The following is a 21,691-nucleotide window of genomic DNA, read 5'->3' as shown; positions in this document are numbered from 1 at the left end:
TGATCCGCTCACTTCGGCCTCCCGAAGTGCTGGGATTGCAGGTGTGGGCCACTGTACCCAGCTGGGATAAAACTCTTAAAACCTATTCATTATTGATTGTCTGTTGGGTTATTTTACTTGCTGTTCTTCAAAATGGTTTTAAGAGGGCTGGATTTCTTTTCTTGACTTCTCTGTGTAGCCTGTGTGTCCCTTCAAAGCAGGGACTGTATGGATCATGTTGGTAGTACCACCGCCCAGCCCAGCGCTGGGATACGGAAGCAATGTGATACCTGTGTAGTGACTGACTGATGAGAGGTGACCTGGACATTATATCAGCTGATGCTTCTTTGTTATTTAACTTGGACTCTCAAGAGACCTCCCCTTCCTTTCTGTTTCAATTGTGGCCACACTAGTTCCTGCCTTGATTTACTGAGCCTGGATTAATTGTCTTCCTTGCCTTAGTCTCTTTGCTTTTAGGTCCATCTTTCACAATCCTTCCAGGCTAGTCATCCATCCACACTCCTTTGAACAAGTCACTTTCCTTCTCAGTCACCTTCACTGACTTTCCCTTGTATGTAAGGTTCTCCATGATCTCACCTCCACCTGCCTTTCTAATTTCTCATACTGACCTTTCCAACCAAATCTGGCTGTTGGTGACAGGTACTTTCATCCTCCCTACAGTTTTAACGTGAGGCCTCAGCTTGGGAGGAGGACTGGGACACAGTAGAGATGCTGTAACTGTTCCCATGGCATGGGAAGCTGTGGCACAGGGTGGAGGCCCTGGGCCATGTGGCACTTATGTCTTTGAGGCATGGGGAGAAGCGAAAACCAAGAAGGGTGGTCAGAGCTGGTGCAGGAACCAAAAGAAGCAGCCACAGAAGTCAGAGGAGGAAAGAACTTCAAGATGAGGAGGAGGATCAGCAGTTTTGAGTTCTCAAGCAAGTCCATGAAGGCTGAGCAAGTTTCATTGCATTTGATGAGTGATTGATGGCAGCCTGGTGTGTTTCTGAAAGATTTCAATGGGGACAGAAGCCGAATTGCTGACATTCAAGATTACAAAGGATGCAGCAACAAGGGCAGACCACTCCTGTGTGAGACTGGGGTGTGAAAAGTCAGGTACTGTGTTTTATATTTACATTTTCCCCCAACTGGCGGATGCATATGTGCTTTGAAGTCTCAGAGGATGAAGCCAGGTTAGAGGGAGAGATTCAAAATAATGAAAGGAGTCACTATGGAGAAGGAGGGAAAGGATGAGGGTACTTCAGGGATCCCATTAACCCTGACAGGAAGGAGAGGAGGGGAAAGCAGGAGGCGTGGCTGCATTCAGGTGGCTTCATTTTTTTCTGCCGATTAGGAGAGGAGTTGCACGTGTTAGCAGTGTGCATGGGCCAGCCTGAATTGTTTCTGCAAAGATTACTCTTCCAAAAGTCAGTGTTCTGTGGTCTTAGTCCTGTGTTCACAAGCCTTAGATGATTCACTGAGTCCCTGGAATCAGCCCTGGGCCTTCCAGGATATGCAGAGGTCATGCATGAAGTGTGGCTCAGCCAGCTCTGGCCTTTCTCTCACTCTTGGCCCTCTCAGACTCTCTGTTCCACTTGTCATTCTCTGAGCCCTCCCTACATTGTTTCCCGATTATGTGCCTTTGCTCACTCTGGCTTGTGCTTTTGCTGGGCATCAGCCCTTCCTGCCCTACTTTTCTTCTTTGTGTCTGTTCTATGTCAGTTAACTGTGTATCCCATTTCATAGAGAACTACTGCTTACAGTTGTGGTCATTTTCATTTATTTATTTTTTTTTGAGACGGAGTTTCACTCTTGTTGCCCAGGCTGGAGTGCAATGGCGCGATCTCAGCTCACTGTAACCTCTGCCTCCCGGGTTCAAGTGATTCTCCTGCCTCAGCCTCCCGAGTATCTGGCATTACAGGTGCCTGCCACCACACCTGGCTAATTTTTGTATTTTTAGTAGAGACAGGGTTTCACCGTGTTGGCCAGGCTGGTCTGAAACTCCTGACCTCAGGTTATCCACCTGCCTCAGCCTTCCAAAGTGCTGGGATTATAGGCGTGAGCCACCACACCTGGCCAGTTGTGGTTATTTTTATTCATGCTCTTACTTCCTTTGCTAAATTGTAAACTGAAAGGATTTTAAAATGCAGGGATAATTTTAAATGTAATAAAATGTAAGAAAACTTTCATGAAGTATCAGAAGACAAGCCTGAGTCAGGAAGACTTGAGTTTGAATCCTCGCCCTGCTTCTTCCTGATGCGGTTTTGGGTGATTGCATCCTGTCTCTTTATTCACTTAATTGATTTACAGAGTGGGGATAATGAAACCTACTTCTTAGAGCTGTTAGGAGAATAAACGAGACAAAGCCTGTAAAGCATTTGACCTAGGCCTGACTCCGTTGTAGGTGCTTAGTAGACCATGCTGCAGCTGTCAGCAATGGATTCCTTGCAGTGTTGGGTTGAACACCTGGATGGATGGTGATTGGTGGAGGAGTGTGCTCACCTCCCACCCTATTTATGTTGAGGGCAAGGATGGTGTACTTTACTTTGTATTTCTAACATGGATCTATATATATATATATTTATAGTAAAGAGGAACAGCATACCTCTTATAACTGGGTCCACTTATGCATGGATTTTCTTACGCCTCTGCTCCCCTGGAGACAGCAAAACCAACCCCTCTTCTTCCTCATCTGCCTTCGGCCTGAGGATGCCTAGGATGAAGACCTTTATAATGATCCACTTTCACTTAATGAATAGTAAATCTGTTTTCTCTTCCTTATGATTTTTCTTAATAGCAGTTTCTCTTCAGTAGCTTACTCTGTTGTATGAATATGGTATATACATATATAAAACATATATTAATCAACGGTGTTATAGGTAAGGGTTGCAGTCAACAGTCGGCTGTTAGTTAAGTGTTTGGGGAGTCAGAAGTTACACACAGATTTTCAACTCCATGAAGGGGTTGTTTCTCCTAACTCCTGAGTTGTTCAAAGGTCAACTGTATTAACTTGTTTTCTAAAGTGCCCCATACAAATAACTTTTTTCACGTTAATTGCATAGAAGGAAGTATCATTTTGTACAGTTTTTTGAAGATTGGGAACTGGTTGGAAATGACGCATAATAAGGTGTTCATAACATTTATAGCAAGCAGTGCAGCTTATAGCGTTAGTTTCCCCAATTAAAGCCCCTTTGCATTGTTTTTGCCCACAGAACTCTGGACATATTTAATGATTTATTTTTTTGACCCTTTCCTTTGTAGAACAAATGGGGAGGCCTAGAAGTTTTAGTGCAGCAGTTGTGTAAAGTGTACATATTATATAGTTTACAAAGCCAGAGAGGGAATGATAGCATGGGGTTAATTTTTTTAAAATTAATTTTTAATGCATATGACATTGTTTCTGGGTAGCTGATCCTTTCAGTTTCTTAGTAGGAACACAGATGCTTCCTCATAGAAAACAGGAAAAGAAACTTGCTCTAGGAGAACTTGACAAACCAATATAAATGTTTCATCAGAGTGCCCTGTTGATCTCCACGGCCTAGTCACAGGGGTTTTATCTCTCATTCATCTTTGTGATAAATGAGTACATATTAATTTTTAGTGCTGTAAAATATGTCTTATTTGTTGTAGAGACTAGGGACAAATGACACTTTCAACCAAGATATTGTATGGAGATGTTTTACAGTTGCAGGTGGAATATGGTTTCCTCATTGAGCCAGTTAAAAGTATTTCATGGAATGGCCATGCAGCTGTGGTCTTTGTGAACTGTTTCTTGGTTTGTCAGGTGTGTCCATGTTTATGAATATAAATCTGGATCATTTAATATTTATAGCATACTGGTGGTTCTAATGTATGTGTCTCTGAAAAGTAGGGTAAATATGTTAAAGATAGTGGCAAAAAAGGGGGTGGAAAATGAAATAATTGCCCATGGAAGAAGTTTTGGATTGTTAAAATGAGGATGCAGAGAAGGCAGAGGCGAATTATCAACACTTGCCACCAAGTGATACTAAGCAGCTTCTCGGATGCTTGTCATTTGATGGAAAAAAGGGTTTAAGAGTAAGCGTTCTCAGACTGTAAGAAAGGAAGTTGACAATCTCAAGGGGAAAGAGTGTGGCCAGGTCAGGGCCTCTATCTTATGAAATTAGTTGGGGTATGAGACTAGGAAGGGGGCGATTCTTTAAAGTGTATATATATATGTAATTTTTTTTTTTGACTCGGAGTCTTGCTCTGTTGCCCAGGCTGGAGTGCAGTGGCCGGATCTCGGCTCACTGCAAGCTCTGCCTCCCGGGTTTACGCCGTTCTCCTGCCTCAGCCTTCTGAGTAGCTGGGACTACAGGCGCCCGCCACCTTGCCCGGCTAGTTTTTTTGTGTGTGTGTTTTTAGTAGAGATGGGGTTTCACCATGTTAGCCAGGATGGTCTTGATCTCCTGACCTCGTGATCCTCCCGTCTCAGCCTCCCAAAGTGCTGGGATTACAGGTGTGAGCCACTGCGCCCGGCCATATTTTTTTTTTTTTAAAGGAGGACTTACACTGTGTTAATTTTCTACTGATGCCATAACAAATTACCACAGAGTTAGTGGTGTAAACAGTACACATTTACTATTGTATAGTGCTGTAGGTTGGAGGTCTGACACAGGACTCGGTGGGCAGAAATCAGGCTTTCAGTAGGCTGTGTTTCCTGTTGTGGGCTCTAGGGGAGAATCTATTTTCTTGCCTCTTCCTTGCTTCTAGAAGTTTCTCACATTCCTTGGCTTCAGGCCCTTCCTCCATCTTTAAAGCCAGCAGTGGTAGATGGAGTTCTTCTCACATCTTCTCTCTCTGGCTCTCCTGCCTCCCTTTTTAGGATCCTTGTGATTATGTTGGGTCCACCTGGAAAATCTGGGCTCATCTCTCTACCTTGAAACCAGCAGATTAGCAGCTTTAATTCCATCTGCAGCCTTAATTCCCTTTTGCTATATGAGGTAATGTATTCACAGGTTATGGGGAAATGTTCTAAGTATTGAGTCATCTTGTTTGAATTTTGTTAGGGTACTGAAGTTCAGGGAAACTGTTCTCTCCAGAAGTCATCTGAGGCTTGCTCAGTATAGGGAAGTCTTAGTTTTTGCTGCTTCACAGATGTAATAAATATTGCAGACCTCACTCACAGAGGGTCTAACCTTGGGATTCTTTCTCTCAGCACAGAGAGAAATTGTGTCTATAGGTGAAGCAGGTTCTTATCATCAGGAAGGGAGAAGAGGTGAAGGCGTGATGACCTGACAGGTGTGCGGTGAGGAGCTCAGCAGAAGCAAGAGGAAGAGAAGACACACTGAGGTGGAAAGTAAAAGAGGGTGAGAACAGAATGGTGGGCATTGTGGCTTGAGAGCCCCAGGCACCAGTGGAAGACACTGAAAGGAGGACTGCTCATACCTGGGGTGGGCTGGGTGCAGTAAAGCCATTCCCTGTACTGTGCCTTGGAAGCTCTGAGGGGTCGTGGCTCAGATACTCTGTCTCTAAGCCTGAGCTTCTGTAGCACATGATGACCTCACAAGGAAGGGGACTTTTATCTCAGCAGCCCACAACCTGGCACAGCAATTATTAAACTTTTTGGTCACAGGACACCATGTATAGTGTTAAAAAGTATTGAAACTCTCGTACATTGCTGGTATAAAATGGTACAGCCACTGAGGAAAACAGTTTGATAGTTCGTCAAAAAGTTAAACATGAAGTTACCATATGACCCAGCAGTGCCACTCTTAGGTGTATGCCAAAGATAACTGAAAACATGTTTATACAAAAATGTATACACAAATGTACACAGCATTATTCGTGATAGCCAAAAGGTGAAGACAACTCAAATGTCCATCAGTGGATGAATGGATAAACAAAATGTGGTATATCCATACAATGGGATACAGGTTGAGCATCCCTAATCTGAAAATCCAAAATCAGAAATGCTCCAAAATCTAAAACTTTGAGTGCCAACATGATGCTCAAAGGAGACGCTCATTGGAGCATTTCAGATTTTGGATTTTCGTATAAGGGATGGCCAGCTGATAAGCATATAATGCACATGTTCCCAAATCCGAAAAAACCTTTAATCCGGAACATTTCTGGTCCTAAGCATTTCAGATGAGGGATGCTCAGCCTGTATTATTTAGCCGTTAAAAGGAGGGAAGTAGTGATAACCTGGTACAACATGGGTGAACCTTTAAAACATTATGGTAAGTGAAAGAAGCCAGTCATAAAAAAGCTACATATATTACGATTTCACTTATGTGAAATGTCCAGAACAGGGAAATCTAATAGAGACAGGAAGTAGGTTAGTAGTTGCCAGAGATGGGGGGAGAAGAGGATGGGAGTGACTGCTAAAGGGTTTGGGGTTTCTTTTTAGGGTAATGAAAATGTTTTGGAATTATGTAGCAGTGATGATTGTACAACTTTGTGAATGTACTAAAAACCCACTAAATTGTATAGTTAGGCACCACATAATGATGTTTTGGTCAAGGATTGACTGCATATGCGTTGGTGGTCCCATAAGATTATAGTGGAACTGAGAAATTTCTATCACCAAGTGTTGCTGTAATGTCATAGTATAATTACTTTTTTTAAAAAAAAATATATATTTAGTGTAGCCTAAGTGTACAGTGTTTATAAAGTTGACAGTAGTGTACGGTAACGTCCTCGGCCTTCCCATTCACTCACCACTCACTCGCTGACTGACCTAGAGCAACTTCCAGTCCTGCAAGCTCCATGCATGATTGGTACCCTGTGTAGGTGTACCATTTTTAATCTTTTATACCATATGTTTACTGTACCTTTTCTGTGTTTAGAAACACAAGTACTTAGCATTGTATTACAATTGCCTATAGTATTCAGGGCATTAACATGTTGTACAGATTTGTAGCCTGTGAACCACAGGCTGTCCCATATAACCAAGTGTGAAGTAGGCTATGACTGTCTAGGTTTGCGTAAGTATACTCTATGACGTTTGCACAGCAACAAAATTACCTAACAATGCATTTCTCAGAACATATCCCTGTCATTAAGCAAGCATGACTGTACATATTTAATTGGTGAATTTGATGGTGTGTGAATTACATCTCAATAACAGAAATTGTAGAGAAGAATTTTTATGTCTGTAGAGTTATATTAGAAATTAAAACTTGTAATTAAAACATACTAATTTTTAAAATAACATTATAATGTAACCATTATATGTTAACATACATTTTTATTTAAAAAAATCCTCAAAACAAAAAATTAAGTGGGAAGGGTAGCATTACCTTACATTTCTTTTATATCTTTAATATCTGGTTAGTAGGAAGCAGCAAGAACCTCATATGTGCTTCTGTATCAGTCTTTTGTGCTATGTTGCTTTGTGAAAGTATGTGAAGAAAATTCAGCCTTACACAGATGTGATTGGAAAAGAAAGGAATATTGTTTTACAGACTTTTGAGATAACATGGATATTCTTTGACACTACCTCAAAACATGACAAATGGTAGTTTGTTAAAGGCTAGTTGCACTGTGGAATCTGAAATCATTTATATTAAAGTTTATTGATCTGTCATACTTTAAATGGACCTGTTACCACATGTAAGATTTTGTGTCATCATGCTTTGTCATTTGGAAAAGTATTGGTTCACTGAGTTATGCAGATCTTCCAAATATTGACTCATTTCATTATTCTGTCTAAAATCACATTTGCTAGTGTCATCCCTGACCGCCTCAGAAAAGTCTTAATTATTGGGAAGCTTTCAAGCTCATGGTGGTAGATATGAGTTTTCTAGAATTCTGACTTCTGTGTGATGAGAGCCTGTGTCTTTTTGGTTGGCTTTGGTGGGTGTGATCTTGACTGTTTTACAATATAAAAGAAGAAACGATTTTTGGGAGAATTTGTGAGAATGGAGTGCTGGTGCTAAGTTGTCTATATTGGGTGACTTCCTGGAAGAGGTTACCAGAGCCCTCTATGGTTGCTTCTTTGGCTAGGGTGGGGTGTATGTGTGTTGAAAAAAGTTAGGAGGGTTTTTCTATTTGAGCAGGGAGCTAGAAGGACAGTAGAAGGGCAGAGCTGAGTGTTGGATGAGGGAGATGGAGCCCAGGACGTGCCGGGGGAGTTAGAACACGTGGGTCAGGATGGCTTGCAGAGCGCTGTTCCACATCCTGCCCCGTTCGGTCCTTACCATGATCTTACTAGTTAGGCCCAGCGGGTGTTCTGTTACACTTCTTTAATAGGTAAGGGAAATGAGACTCAGAAATGTCAGTGGCATTGTCTAGAATTGTCTGGTTAGTTAGGAGTGGAATGGGCACCTGTCCTCAGCCTCTGCTTCCTAATGCATACTGGTTTGCAGCTGCACTAGGCTTGCTTTATTGGTGAGAAACTGAGACAGAGGTTTCTCATGGCCAGAGTCAAGGGAGACATTGGTGGAGTTGATGCACCATGCATCTTTGGATGAAGGTCGAAAGGAGTATACAGGATCTTTTACTTTGGGAAATGCTGTTGCCACTGTACAGAGGTGGGATGGACCCACACAAAGTGTGGTTCACGTGTCAGCCTGATGAGACCTCACGATGCACCCAGAGAGTAAGAAAAGGTTAAGTATTGACATGGTAAGGCTTTTGGGGGAGGGCAGGCAGACTCTCCGGTCCAAAAGTGTCTTGAGAGAGCAGGGAAAGGAGACTGGCTTGGCTTTTGCATGATTAGGGGTTGGGGCTGGTCGAGGGCTTCCTTCCTTGCCCCCCTGGACCTGGATGGTTTGAACTTCCTGCCAGTGCCAAAGGAGGGGGCCCCAGGCTTTCTTATCAGCTTGCCTAGATGGGGGTAGAAGGGGAAGGTGGGGAGTGGTGGGGCCTGAAAACTGTCAGCAGTCAAATGTCAGAAATGGAGTCAGACTCTGTATTACAGGAAATTACATCTTTTCTCAAGGAATCTAGCAAATAGCAATTTGATTCTAAGTTCAAGACTTAGAACCAGCAAAGGGAGTGACTGAGTGAGCTACTGGCAGAACTTGTTGACTTAGCTGAAGTCTGCATGATCACAGCTCTGCATATCCTGGAACTCCACATTTCCTCCTGGTGAAGAAGTGATGTGTTTCAGCTGATTTAGAATGTTGGCCTATTGGGAACAAAGCGAAGCTTGTGGGAGAAGAAGATAACATGGTGTAGGAAGGCCCTGAATGCAGGGATGTTGCTTTCTTTTACCGAGAATTCTCTCTTGCTTGCCGTTGCCTTTATCTGCCCCCTACCCCTTCTTTCCTTTTACCCTGAGAGTTGTTGGGAGGAAACTTAGCTGGGCCAGCGGATGATGGAACCATCTGTTGGAGGCTTTGAAATCCCATTTTACCACACAAGGAGGAGAAGCAGAGCTATCTTCTCCAGGAATTTTGGTACTCATCAGTCCTAGGCTGTCATATGAAGCAGTCCACACAGCACAGTAAAAAAATGCGAACTAGTCAATAGTTTGTATGAGAGGACTACTTTGTGATTCGAACGTTTGTACTTGGAACACTGTCCCAGATATTGCTTAGGTTACACTTGGAAGATGTTTTGGAAGCAAGTAGGACTTGAACTCCAACAGATACTGAGTTAAGGAGGCTGCCAGGCACCAGTCTTAGATCCCCGAGGGCTTGGATCTGGACGTGCTGGTCCCATTTTGGTTTGTATTTTGTAATGAATGCTTGGAGTCAGCTCAGCATCCAATAATTGAAGCATTTATGTGTGAAACATCAATTATGCAGTGATCACTTGAGGTGGTGACTGGTGGTCACAGCTTATTTCTCTAATGTTTTTCCCTTTCTCTCCCACTCCTGACTTCCACGTGGGAATCCTCTCCTTCCAGTCTGGAATATATAAAAGAGTTTTAGAGCCCAAAGAGACTTTGGAGGTGATTATTTCTCTTATGTGTTATATTTAAGGAACTTGATAATAACTAACTTCAAACATTTATTTCAAAAAGTTTCAAAACTATGCAGAATTAGAGAGAATAGTGTGATGAGTATATATTACCCAAATTTAGTAATTTTAAGATATTGTCCAGGTACAACTATCCACATACAGAGCACTTCACATGCTTTACTTTTATAACCTCCCAATAGCCTCTTGAGGGTAGATACAAATATATTTCCTCTCTTGAAGATGAGAAAACTGACAGGCCCAGAGAGATGAAGAACCTTGCCTGGGGTCTCCCAGTCTGCAGCCAGCTGCCTGTGACTTCACCCTCTCTGCCGCACTGCCTGAAGAAGTTTTAAAGTTTGCCTGACATACACAGTCAGCTGAGGTCCGGCTAGAAGTGGAACCAAGAGATCTCACTCCTTCACTGTTTCGTTCAATGTGATTTTCTGTGGCTTTTCTCTTTCCGTTATTCTTTTGCAACTGACTTTCTGGGCCTAAAGAGTCTCGGTACCATTTTAACTCTGATAGGCAGACAGCAGCATCCTAAGGTTGGGGTGGTGGGAGTGGTCTGCTCCAGTGCCGGTGATGAGGTGTGCATTGTCTATGGAGGATTTAATAACACTAATAAAAGCATCCAGAAGTATGCCTGTAAAGTCTAAATGTCTAGAATTTTGCCTGCAGTTCTAAACAATGTCGGTGATATTCTTTCCTCGAAAATCTTTTGTCGGTGTTCTAAATAATTGCTTTATTGAGTTTTAATAATATATATGTACGCTTCAAATGAGTACTTCTGGAGTACTTAGCCTTTAATAGATACTGTAGGCCCAGCGCCATGGCTCATGCCTGTAACACCAGCACTTTGGGAGGCCGAGGCAGGTGGATCACCTGAGGTCAGGAGTTTGAGACCAGCCTGGCCAACATGGTGAAACCCCGTATCTACTAAAAATACAAAAAATTAGCTGGACATGGTGGCATGTGCCTGTAATCCCAGCTACTGGAGGGGGTGGGCTGAGACAGGAGAATTGCTTGAACCCGGGAGGTGGAGGTTGCGGTGAGCCAAGATTGTACCACTGCACTCCAGCCTGGGTGACAGAGTGAGACTCCGTCTCAAAAAAAAAAAAAAAGATACTGTATGCAGCACGGAAGTTAAATCTGACACTCCTGATTATATAGTTAGCCCTAAACACATGGGGACTCAGCTGCTTGCATTCATTTCCAGAGTAACTTCTTAAGACTTTAGAATTGTTCAGAAAGCTTGCTTAGGACAGTCTTGTGTATTTAACCCTGTAGTATTACATATATCTGCTTTTAAACAGTAGATTTGAAATAAATGATAGTGTTACTGATAACTATAATTGTCACTCTGTGTGATCACTTGGAGTTTTTGTCCAAGCGTCCTTAAAAATTAAAATAGTGAAACAGAATGCAAACCGTGAGGTGTAGTATTTTTGCTTGGTAAGTACAAAAATAATATCTGTAAAATTAAAATTTATCACTTATCATTGAAGACAGTTGTATTAAAACTAAAGAACAGATCTAGAAAATAATAGTTAATGATTTTTACATAACTATTACTGAAAATATTTTTTCATAGATGGAGGATGTGTTAAAAAATGATCCTTCCTAGGTGTCTATAATGTGTTAGATATGCCATTGTAGGCAGAAGGCTTTTTCTATGATTTGTTTTTAAGTGAAGAGATTGAGAATCTTTCATACGTGGAACTGGAACCATTAGGATAGGAAGACAGTTACACAGGGCATTATTTGTATTGAAGGATTACTCTGTGCCAGAAGTTGCTGGTGCTTGGTATAGCTTCATCTCACTTTGATATTTGTCAAGCTTCTCAGTCCTGTCTGCAGTGCTGACAGACTGTGTGTGCGACAGTGGCAAGAGCTCCTGCCGGCTCCTTTGCTTGGAGCATGCAAAGGGGACTTGATGCCTTCTCTTGGGAGGGGGCCGTGGCACCTTTGCAGTGGTAAGACCTCAGTCGGAGCCCTAGCTTCTCTACTCTTATCTCTAGCATCATGTAGAACAGTGCTTCTCCATTGATTTTGCCCCCAGGGCAGGTTTGGCAAAGTCTGAAGACATTTTAGTTGTCATCACTGGACAGGGGCTGCTATTAGCATCTTGTGGGTAAAGACATGACTCCTGCTAACTGTCCTGTGGTACACAGGACAGCCCCTGTACCCCTCCAGTAAAGAATTACCAGCCCCAGTCATCCAGTAGTGCTGAGCTTGAGACACTGACTTAGGGCAAGTTACTTAAACTTGTATGGCCTACTTCCTCATTTCCTCAAAATGGGAAAAATAACAGCAAAACTTTTCTCATAAGGTTGTTGTGAAAACTATGGGAGACAGATTCACAATAGCTTCAAAGACAATAAAATACCTAGGAATCCAACTTACAAGTGATGTAAAGGACCTCTTCAAGGTGAAATGCAAACCACTGCTCAGTGAAATAAAAGAGGACACAAACAAATGGAAGAACATACCATGCTCATAGATAGAAAGAATCAATATCGTGAAAATGGCCATACTGCCCAAAGTAATTTATAGATTCAATGCTATCCCCATTAAGCTACCAATGACTTTCTTCACAGAATTGGAAAAAACTGCTTTAAAGGTCACATGGAACCAAAAAAGACCCCGCAGTGCCAAGACAATCCTAAGCCAAAAGAACAAAGCTGGAGGCATCACGCTACCTGACTTCAAACTATACTACAAGGCTACAGTAACCAAAACAGAATGGTACTGGTACCAAAACAGAGACATAGCCCAATGGAACAAAACAGAGCCCTCAGAAATAATACCACACATCTACAGCCATCTGATCTTTGACAAACCTGACAAAAACAAGAAATGGGGAAAGGATTACTTATTTAATAAATGGTGCTGGGAAAATTGGCTAGCCATAAGTAGAAAGCTGAAACTGAATCCTTTCCTTATTCCTTATACAAAAATTAATTCAAGATGGATTAGAGACTTAAATGTTAGACCTAAAACCATAGAAACTGTAGAAGAAAACCTAGGTAATACCATTCAGGACATAGGCATGGGCAAGAACTTCATGTCTAAAACACCAAAAGCAACGGCAGCAAAAGCCAAAATTGACAAATGGGATCTAATTAAACTAAAGAGCTTCTGCACAGCAAAAGAAACTACCATCAGAGTGAACAGTCATCCAACAGAGTGGGAGAAAAGTTTTGCAATCTACTCATCTGACAAAGGGCTAATATCCAGAACCTACAAAGAACTCAAACAAATTTACAAGAAAAAACCAAACAGCCCCATCAAAAAGTGGGCAAAGGATATGAACAGATACTTCTCAAAAGAAGACATTCATACAGCCAACAGACACATGAAAAAATGCTCATGATCACTGGCCATCAGAGAAATGCAAATCAAAACCACAATGAGATATCATCTCACACCAGTTAGAATGGCAATCATTAAAAAGTCAGGAAACAACAGGTGCTGGAGAGGATGTGGAGAGATAGGAACACTTTTACACTGTTGGTGGGACTGTAAACTAGTTCAACCATTATGGAAAGCTGTGTGGCGATTCCTCAAGGATCTAGAACTAGAAATACCATTTGACCCAGCCGTCCCATTACTGGGTTTATACCCAAAGGATTATAAGTCATGCTGCTATAAAGACACGTGCACACTTATGTTTATTGCAGCACTATTCACAATAGCAAAGACTTGGAATCAACCCAACTGTCCATCAGTGACAGACTGGATTAAGAAAATGTGGCACATATATGCCATAGAATACTATGCAGCCATAAAAAAGGATGAGTTTGTGTCCTTTGTAGGGACATGGATGCAGCTGGAAACCATCATTCTCAGCAAACTATCGCAGGAACAGAAAACCGAACACTGCATGTTCTCACTCATAGGTGGGAATTGAACAATGAGAACACTTGGGCACAGGAAGGGGAACATCACACACCGGGGCCTATTGTGGGGAGGGGGAGGGGGGAGGGATAGCATTAGGAGATATACCTAATGTAAGTGATGAGTTAATGGGTGCAGCACACCAACATGGCACATGTATACGTATGTAACAAACCTGCAGGTTGTGCACATGTACCCTAGAACTTAAAGTATAATGAAAAAACAAAGCAAAACAAAACAAAAAAACTATGGGAGACAGTACATTTAAGAGCTCAGTAATTATAATTGTTGTTGTTATTGTGATTAACTTAGTGAAAATAAAATCTAAACTGTGGAATGCTTTGTCCACAGTTTTCCAAAGTGGTTATGCCAGTGTATACTCCCAACAGCAAAGGTGAGAATATTCCAGTTGCCCCATGTTGTTACCAATACCTGGTATTTCTTTAAAACATGTGAAATTGAGTTTCACTGCGATCTTCCTAATATTAGATAATAAAGTTTTAAAACCCAGTTGCACTTTGCAGTGTGTGTCATCAGAACCATACAGTCTTGGGGTGCCTTCCATAAATGAGAACTTTGTGATCTCTTCTTCCATGAATTAGATATTTAGTGATTTTGGTGGAGAGTGGTACCGGCCTTTTGCTCAGTCTCTTAAAAGAGAAAAGGTCAGCATCATGTGGATTTCATTGAGCACAAAAACAGAATTTACCATAAGCATATGTGAGCTCTGAATGTCACTACATATCTGCCCTAGCGTTTCTCATATTTTAAGTGTCTTGCTCCTTTGTCTTTGTTTCCCCCACCCCCCAGCCATCCGATTGAAATGGGAAACAGAAGGATAGGAAATGGGTGTGCTTTTGGACCTCTGGATATGCAATTTCATTAGATTTAGCCAAAAATTTGTGTCACGTTCCTGTAGAAGAGAGCTAGTGACCTGGGGATGCTTAACTTGGGGCCAGCTGGTTGAGAAGCCATACATTACATTCTGTGAATTTATCTTTTTTAAATCTTTGTATTCATGTCAGAGTCTGTGGAACTTTTTATATACTTAGCTCCCATTAACCTCGATGCTAGAGAAAAGGCAGGTCTGGAGTGGAAAGGGATTTCCTGGTAAAGCATGGCAGCTTTTCTCGTCCTGCAGGTCTCTCTTAAGAGAGCTATGCATCCTGGTTCTTAGAAGATGACAGGTGAGGAAGGGGCCTCTGATATCCAAAGTTAGACTTGATTGTTCTTTGGTGGTGAATGAGTCTAGGAGAATAAATACTAGGTAGTATTCATGGTTTGGGGCTTTAAAGTTTATTGTATATAAGCAGTATCCCATTATGTCAGTTTCCATCATAAAAATATGATACTTATTGGCTTTTACAATATGAGAATGCAGGTTTCGCTAAACTGATGACTTAAATGGACTTGGAGTCCACTGGTGCTGACTTGTGTGAGCACATCTTGCAATGTACAGCCTTCCAATATTGACAGAGTTGAAGGAAACCTGGAGGTTTTCTGGGAACTGATCTTCAAATGAGGCATTTACAGTATATTGTTACTTTTGTAGGATTGATTCAGTGTGGAAAGTGCATTCTTTAGATATGTCAAGATTCCTTCATTGATTTTTAATAATGAAGGTCTTTAGTAAAACCTGTTTTTTGTTTGTTGTTTGGTTTTTATGGAGGGATGGGGGGCGGTACAAATCTCTGAAAGCGTTGGTAGTGAAAAGCTGGCAGCGGCCCAAACTGCAGTGCTGCCTTTGTGCACGTTCACATTCTTCAGTGAACACCAGCGGGCCCTTCAGTGCTTTCCTGCTGTTGGGCCAAAACATAGCTAGTACTAAATTTTATGCTCTCCTGAGCTGCCAACATATACTACACTACTGAGAGGAATTCTACTGTCCTTTTATTCTAGAGGTAAATCTATTCTGAACTTTTATGGGAGAGAAATGAGACTGACTTAAAAAATACACAGGAAAAAATCTCCCACTCCTCTTTGATTAACTTATGAACAAAGGAAAACAAAACTTATTATTGATTGCTTTAAAAAAGTTACTGCTAGTGAGATAGTCCTTTTCTTCCTCAGGATGCTGAGTTCCTTCTGCCCTGTAGCTTGCTGAGGGGTTGTGGGAGCTCCCCTAAGAATGTCTGGTGATGAAGGTGGTTCTGAGGCTTGAGGGTTCTGCCCCTTCGGGATTGAAATGCAGAGGAGGCTGCTTCACAGCTGGACAGCAGTGAGCTCTGGGCCACCATAAGACTGCCTGCTTGGTGTTCTATGTGGGGCAGATGTGGGAGAAGGATGGTGGGAAGAATGGCTTCCAAACTGTCGATTGATCAGATATGCAAGGGAAGATGCCAGGGGATAATGCCAAGAAGAGGTGGATAAAGAAAGGAAAGGAATCCACAGAAGGGAGGAGGGGAGTGCAGGTGTGCATGTATTCTGAAAAGTGCTCATACACATACAGTTTGCTTGTTAGTTAAAAACTTACTGTGGGAAGTTTTCTAAATGTATTTTATAAGGCAAGTTAAATGTTTGGGTTTTGTATAAATAAATTTAGTAGTTAATGTATAGCATGTAGAATTAAGCATTTTCTTCCTGAGTGAGCTCACTGCCAGGATCCACGTAAGAATATTTAAAGTCACAGATCATTGGTGGATTCTGAACACAGCTGTAGGATTCCATACTGAAGCACAGCTTTCCTGAAAATAGCCAAATTAGGTGTGGCCCTTCCCCTCTGGCCTTAGTCCTGCTGAGGCTGTGTTCCTCTGAGTCATCTCAAGTAAGTGAACAAATGCTGCGCCAGTGTCCAGGAGGAAGCAGCCCCTTTGTGTGTTTTCGTGTTCCCTTAGCATTTCAGAATGTGGCCTGATAGGTAACTGTGGGGCTATTTTTGACTCATAAAGAGAATTCTAGAGGAGGAGATGCTCTGGCCCCAGGCTGGGGGTGGGCTGTCTTCTGTAGCTTTTCCTGGTATCACATTTAAATGTTGTGCTCCATGGTAGGCTGTATTTGTAGTGTCTCAGTTGACAAAGGCTGAAGCAAAATAGATTGAGAGCAGACATCTCAGAAGGCCCAGAGGAACACTCATGTATGTGGCACAGAAGTGCTAGGTGGCACTGCAGTTTCTGTATGAATAGTTATGGCTTTGTATTGGCTAGTAGTTTTTCACCCACATCACAACTCTGTTGACTGGCGAGTCTATGAAGGATGTTCTGGGAGCAGGCACTGGAAACTTAGTGTCACATGATGGATATATACCTCTTGACATTTGCATTTTTGCACCAAGCTTTAGATTTAATGAGCTTCCTCTCCTTGTTGGATGTGGCTGATGGAAGCATTGGTAGGAATGAGTATTCTCTTTTGACATACAAATAATTGCATTTTCCAGCGGAAAGGCTCTGTGTTCATTTTCTGTTGCTGCCACAGCAAATTACTATACATTTTCTGGCTTAAAACAATACAAATGTGTTCTTACACTTCTCTAGTTTAGAAGTCTGACCTGGGCTAAAATCAAAGGGCTGGCAGCACTGCGGTCCTCTGGAGGCTCTCAGGGAAAATCTGTTTCCTTGCCTTTTCCAGTGTCTAGAGGTTGCCTACGTTCCTTGACTTACAGCCCCCTCCTCTGTTTCCAAAGCCAGTGGCCTCACATGTCTAGAGTATACTTCTGTCAGCACATCCCTTTATCTTCTGCCTTCTTCTTCCCCTTTTAGGGAGATTACTTTAGGCTTACCCAGATAATCCCAGGAACATCTCTTTTAAAGTCAGTGGATCAGCAACTTTAATTCTGTCTGCAACCTTAATTCCCCTTTGCCATGTAAGGTTGCAGGTTCCAGGGATTAGGAGGTGTACTCTTTGGGTACATTATTCTGCCTGCCATAGGCTTTTTCTGTGTTTCCTTAGAACCCTCATCTGTATCAGGTTATATTAGAAGTTGTCTGTTTATATATATTTTACTGCTGCTGCTACTACTGCTACTACATTTTACAGACTTCTCAAGGTCAGGCACTGTTTGTTTCATATTTGAATCCTGGCATTACCACAGCCCCTGGTGTACATATAATGGTGCTTAGTAAGTGTTTGCTGAGCTAAAGGGAACTCTTTCAACTCCCTGATTTTACGTATGAACAAACTGTGAAGAAACAGAGAACTATGCTTTTTTTTTTTTTTTTTGAGACGGAGTCTAGCTGTGTTGCCAGGCTGGAGTGCAGTGGCATGATCTCGGCTCGCTGCAACCTCCGCCTTCCGGGTTCAAGTGATTCTTCTGCCTCAGCCTCCCAAGTAGCTGGGATTACAGGCGCCTGCTACCATGCCCAGCTAATTTTTGTATTTTTAGTAGAGACGGGGTTTTACTGTGTTGGCAAGGCTGTGGTCTTGAACCCTGACCTCATGATCCACCCACCTTGGCCTCCCAAAGTGCTGGGATTACAAGCATGAGCCACCACACCCGGCTGAGAATTGTGACTCTTAAAGTAGTGAGAACTCAAAAACCCTTTTATCTTGACTTCCATAAAACTGTGAAATGCCAGGCTCAATTCTTCATGCTTGGAAGAAAACTTGGGTATGCAATAAGAATGTGTTTTTGTTGCCTTCTCTCATAAAGGCATTGTCTGATACTGGTCATGAGCATAGAACAAAATGAACAAAGTGAATTATTGCCTGTGTATCTGAAGACTGCTCTCTCCTAAACAGAGTATCACTTAGTCATAAATCAGCTCAGTGTTTACTTAATGGAAAATGAGGAAGATCTCCTACCAAGCATTCATTGGCTTGCTTTTAAGGATTATACTCTCAAAATATGAGAACTATCAGATTGTTTGTACAAAATATAGCATACAAATTAAATCAGCACGGTAGCATAATTTGAAGACCATGCACTTGTGGCTGAGTATAGATAAATTCTTGTCAATTAATTTTGACCTTGTCTGAATGCCTTGCAATGATTAATTAGTAGGAAGCAAACCTAGGATAGCAAAACGCCCCAAAATAGTTGCCCAGGATGCCTGGTGTGCCAGCAGACAGTATTTCCCCCCAGGATCCGGATACTGAGGAAACCCATGTTCTTCTGCAAGATTGGCACACATTCAGGTGGTTTTAAAATAGAGCTGTGTATCTGTTGTGTTTATTTTGGTATTTGAAATTTTGTGGGCCGGGCGTGGTGGCTCAAGCCTGTAATCCCAGCACTTTGGGAGGCCGAGACGGGCGGATCACGAGGTCAGGAGATCGAGACCATCCTGGCTAATACGGTGAAACCCCGTCTCTACTAAAAAATACAAAAAACTAGCCGGGCGAGGTGGCGGGCGCCTGTAGTCCCAGCTACTGGGGAGGCTGAGGCAGGAGAATGGCGTAAACCCGGGAGGCGGAGCTTGCAGTGAGCTGAGATCCAGCCACTGCACTCCAGCCTGGGCGACAGAGTGAGACTCCGTCTCAAAAAAAAAAAAAAAATTTTGTATATCAAAGCTAGCCCTAAAGAAAACAACAGATTTTCTTAACTTTTTATTTAAATACTGGCTGCTTTGAGGATGTGCTTACAGATTTGGTTTTGGTGTGAACCAATGACTGACAGTTGTCACCTGATAAAAGCGCTCCTTTACCTCTCCCTTACTTCAGTGTCTCAAACTTTCTGGGCCTTAGAGTTGCAGTCTCATTTCCCTCTGCTTCCCAGCCTATGTGCAGGACAGGCCTCTTCCTCCCTCAGTCCCAGCTCAGCACACCCGCCGCCAAAGATGCCTTTGTAGTTGGCAATATGGCATAGGGTGGTGGTTTTCAAACTGTTGTTTAGTTTTGGAAGTCATGGAACTCCTGTATTATTATTATTATTTTTAATGACATGTAAATAAAATACATAACGTGAATTAAAGTGGAACTGCTGAGGTTGAAGATGAGTGGGAACCCAGGGCCCTGCTGAGCTGGGGCCTGAGGCCAAGTATACAGGAATCCCTTTGGAAACACAGAATTCAGTTGAAATAGTCTTAAAGTAGAAAGAGCACAGATTCCATCACTTACTAGATGGATGAGGTGTGTGACTTTGAGCAAGTTACTGTTAGAAATGCTTGTTCCCCAGTGCCACAAAGAAATAGCACTCGAACATAAATTTAATTCTCTCAGCAAGGCAATTTTTACTTTCTGCAGAAAGGGTGCTTGTTGCAGATGGAACAATGGCGAGAGCACACCTGAACAGGGGAGGGGCAGGGATTGTTATTCCTGATGCAGGTACCCCCTGCTGCTGTGTTGTTCCCCTATTGGCTAGGGTTGGACCGCACAGTCTAAGCTAATTCCGATTGGCTATTTTAAAGAGGTCAGGGGTATGAGCCAGAGTGGCAGGGTGAGTAGTTTGGTGGGAAGAACAGTTAGGAACAGGTAACTAAAGGTGACTTAGGTCAGAGCAGGTGACCAAGGGTGACTCAGGTCAAAGTGGATGACCGGAATTAGGACGGAGCAGATGACCAGGGTAACAGATGTGAACTACTGATTAGGACTGGTGGAAAAGTTGTTTACTGAAACTAGAAGCAAGTGGGCAATGAGAACCAGGAAGTTAAACTTTAAAATGGAGAATCAAAGAATAAGAGAGCTGAACCTACTGACATACTGATTCTTTGAAGAGAAACTTGGGGTTCACTATATTTAACATTACCCTAGTTTTTAGTTTTCTCATCTTTAACATGGGAATAATAGTACTTGCCTTACTGGATGGTGGCAAAGATAGATGAGCTCGTGCTTGGGAGGAGCCTGGGATCAGGCAGGTTCTCAGTCAGTGGTAGCCATAACTGTCACTTTGTGATTCTTCTCTCTGCCCCTCCTCCGTCTTCCTGTTGTCCCCCTTCTACTTCCACCCCTGCTACCAGTCCTCCTCTTGTTCCCTCTTCCTTCTGTTTTTATCCACCAGCCTTCATGGCCTGACTAGCGCTGGCCTCACTTCTCCTATGACTGTCTTGTTGCCTGTTCCTAGTCACAGGAACCGCAGCCTTCTCTAAATTCCTATAACACTTACTATTTGTTCCATTAAAATGTTTTCAAAATGACATTTTATGTCATTATAAAAGGAACATACGTTTGTAAAAGAAATATATGTTTATTGCAGAAAATTTAGAAGATATGTACTACAAGATCTTTCAAGATAGGAACTCTTTTTATATTTTTTTCCTTCTGCGTAAATATAGTGGGAATCATCCATTTCATACTTAATAGATTAAAAACTATTAGTTTTAAGTCTGTGGTGTTGTATTACCTCATTTGAAAGAGATTTTGATTTTTATGGCAAAGGAGGAAAGAATGTCCTCCATGAAGTTGAGAACGTAAAGACCAGAGGAAGGCGCTGTTCTGGGTGTCGTGAAGGATGTAGAGGGACCCAGACCAGGTTTTCTGTCCTTCAGGAGCTCATAGTTCAAATAGGACTAAATGCTATTAAAAAAATAATCTAGTTACTGGTACAGAGAGAATGTTCCGTGGACTCATTGAGGATGAGGAGGTCCAGTCCTGCTGGGGTATCTGAGAAAGCTTTGGAGGCATTGGAATTAGAACCAGATCTTGAAGGGAGTAAGGATTTTGACAGATGGCCAGATGGCACTGAGAACATTCTAGTGGTGGGGAAGTGAAGTGTGAGATGTGGTTAGGTGACCCCAATGGCTGAAAGCAGAGGAGAGGGTTGGCTGGGGAGCTGGGCCTCCAATGCCAGGCCAGTCCTCAGAGCTGTACGGCAACTCTGTCACAGCAGAGTTGGGAGTGGAGAAGTGACATGACCAGGCGACAGGACCAGCGGGAAGGTTTGAGACGGAGCGGCCAGGAGGACTTTAGTTGTGGCCATTACAGAGCCAGCCTAGATGACAATGACCATCTCCTTGACCAGATGATACTCAGACTCCTTCGAGTCCTCTTTTTGACCAGGCCTTTTTCCTGGGTCCTGTCTTCAGCCTGCATAGCTTTGCTAAGTCAGTTTAACTACAACCTCCCACTCTGGAGC

At 42.5% G+C, this 21,691-nt stretch overlaps 1 protein-coding gene across 2 annotated transcripts in view; it reads left to right on the top strand.

Annotated features, from left to right (window-relative positions):
• The window catches only part of CCNY (cyclin Y), a 237,003-nt gene that overhangs the window by 42,989 nt on the left and 172,323 nt on the right, over positions 1 to 21,691 (top strand). The window contains exon 1 of one of the 2 annotated variants that reach the window (XM_023218194.2): positions 5,068 to 5,306. The exons of the other annotated variant lie outside the window; for it this stretch is intronic. The gene's annotated coding sequence lies outside the window, so the exon portion shown is untranslated. Of the gene's footprint in view, positions 1 to 5,067; positions 5,307 to 21,691 lie in introns of those variants that run through there. 2 annotated transcript variants of the gene reach the window in all.

The sequence above is a fragment of the Piliocolobus tephrosceles genome, chromosome 9 (assembly GCF_002776525.5).
Source record: "Piliocolobus tephrosceles isolate RC106 chromosome 9, ASM277652v3, whole genome shotgun sequence".
In the NCBI taxonomy this organism is placed as follows: Eukaryota; Metazoa; Chordata; class Mammalia; order Primates; family Cercopithecidae; genus Piliocolobus; species Piliocolobus tephrosceles.
The sequence above is the reverse complement of the archived record's forward strand: the minus strand, read 5'-3'. Positions and strand labels throughout refer to the sequence as shown.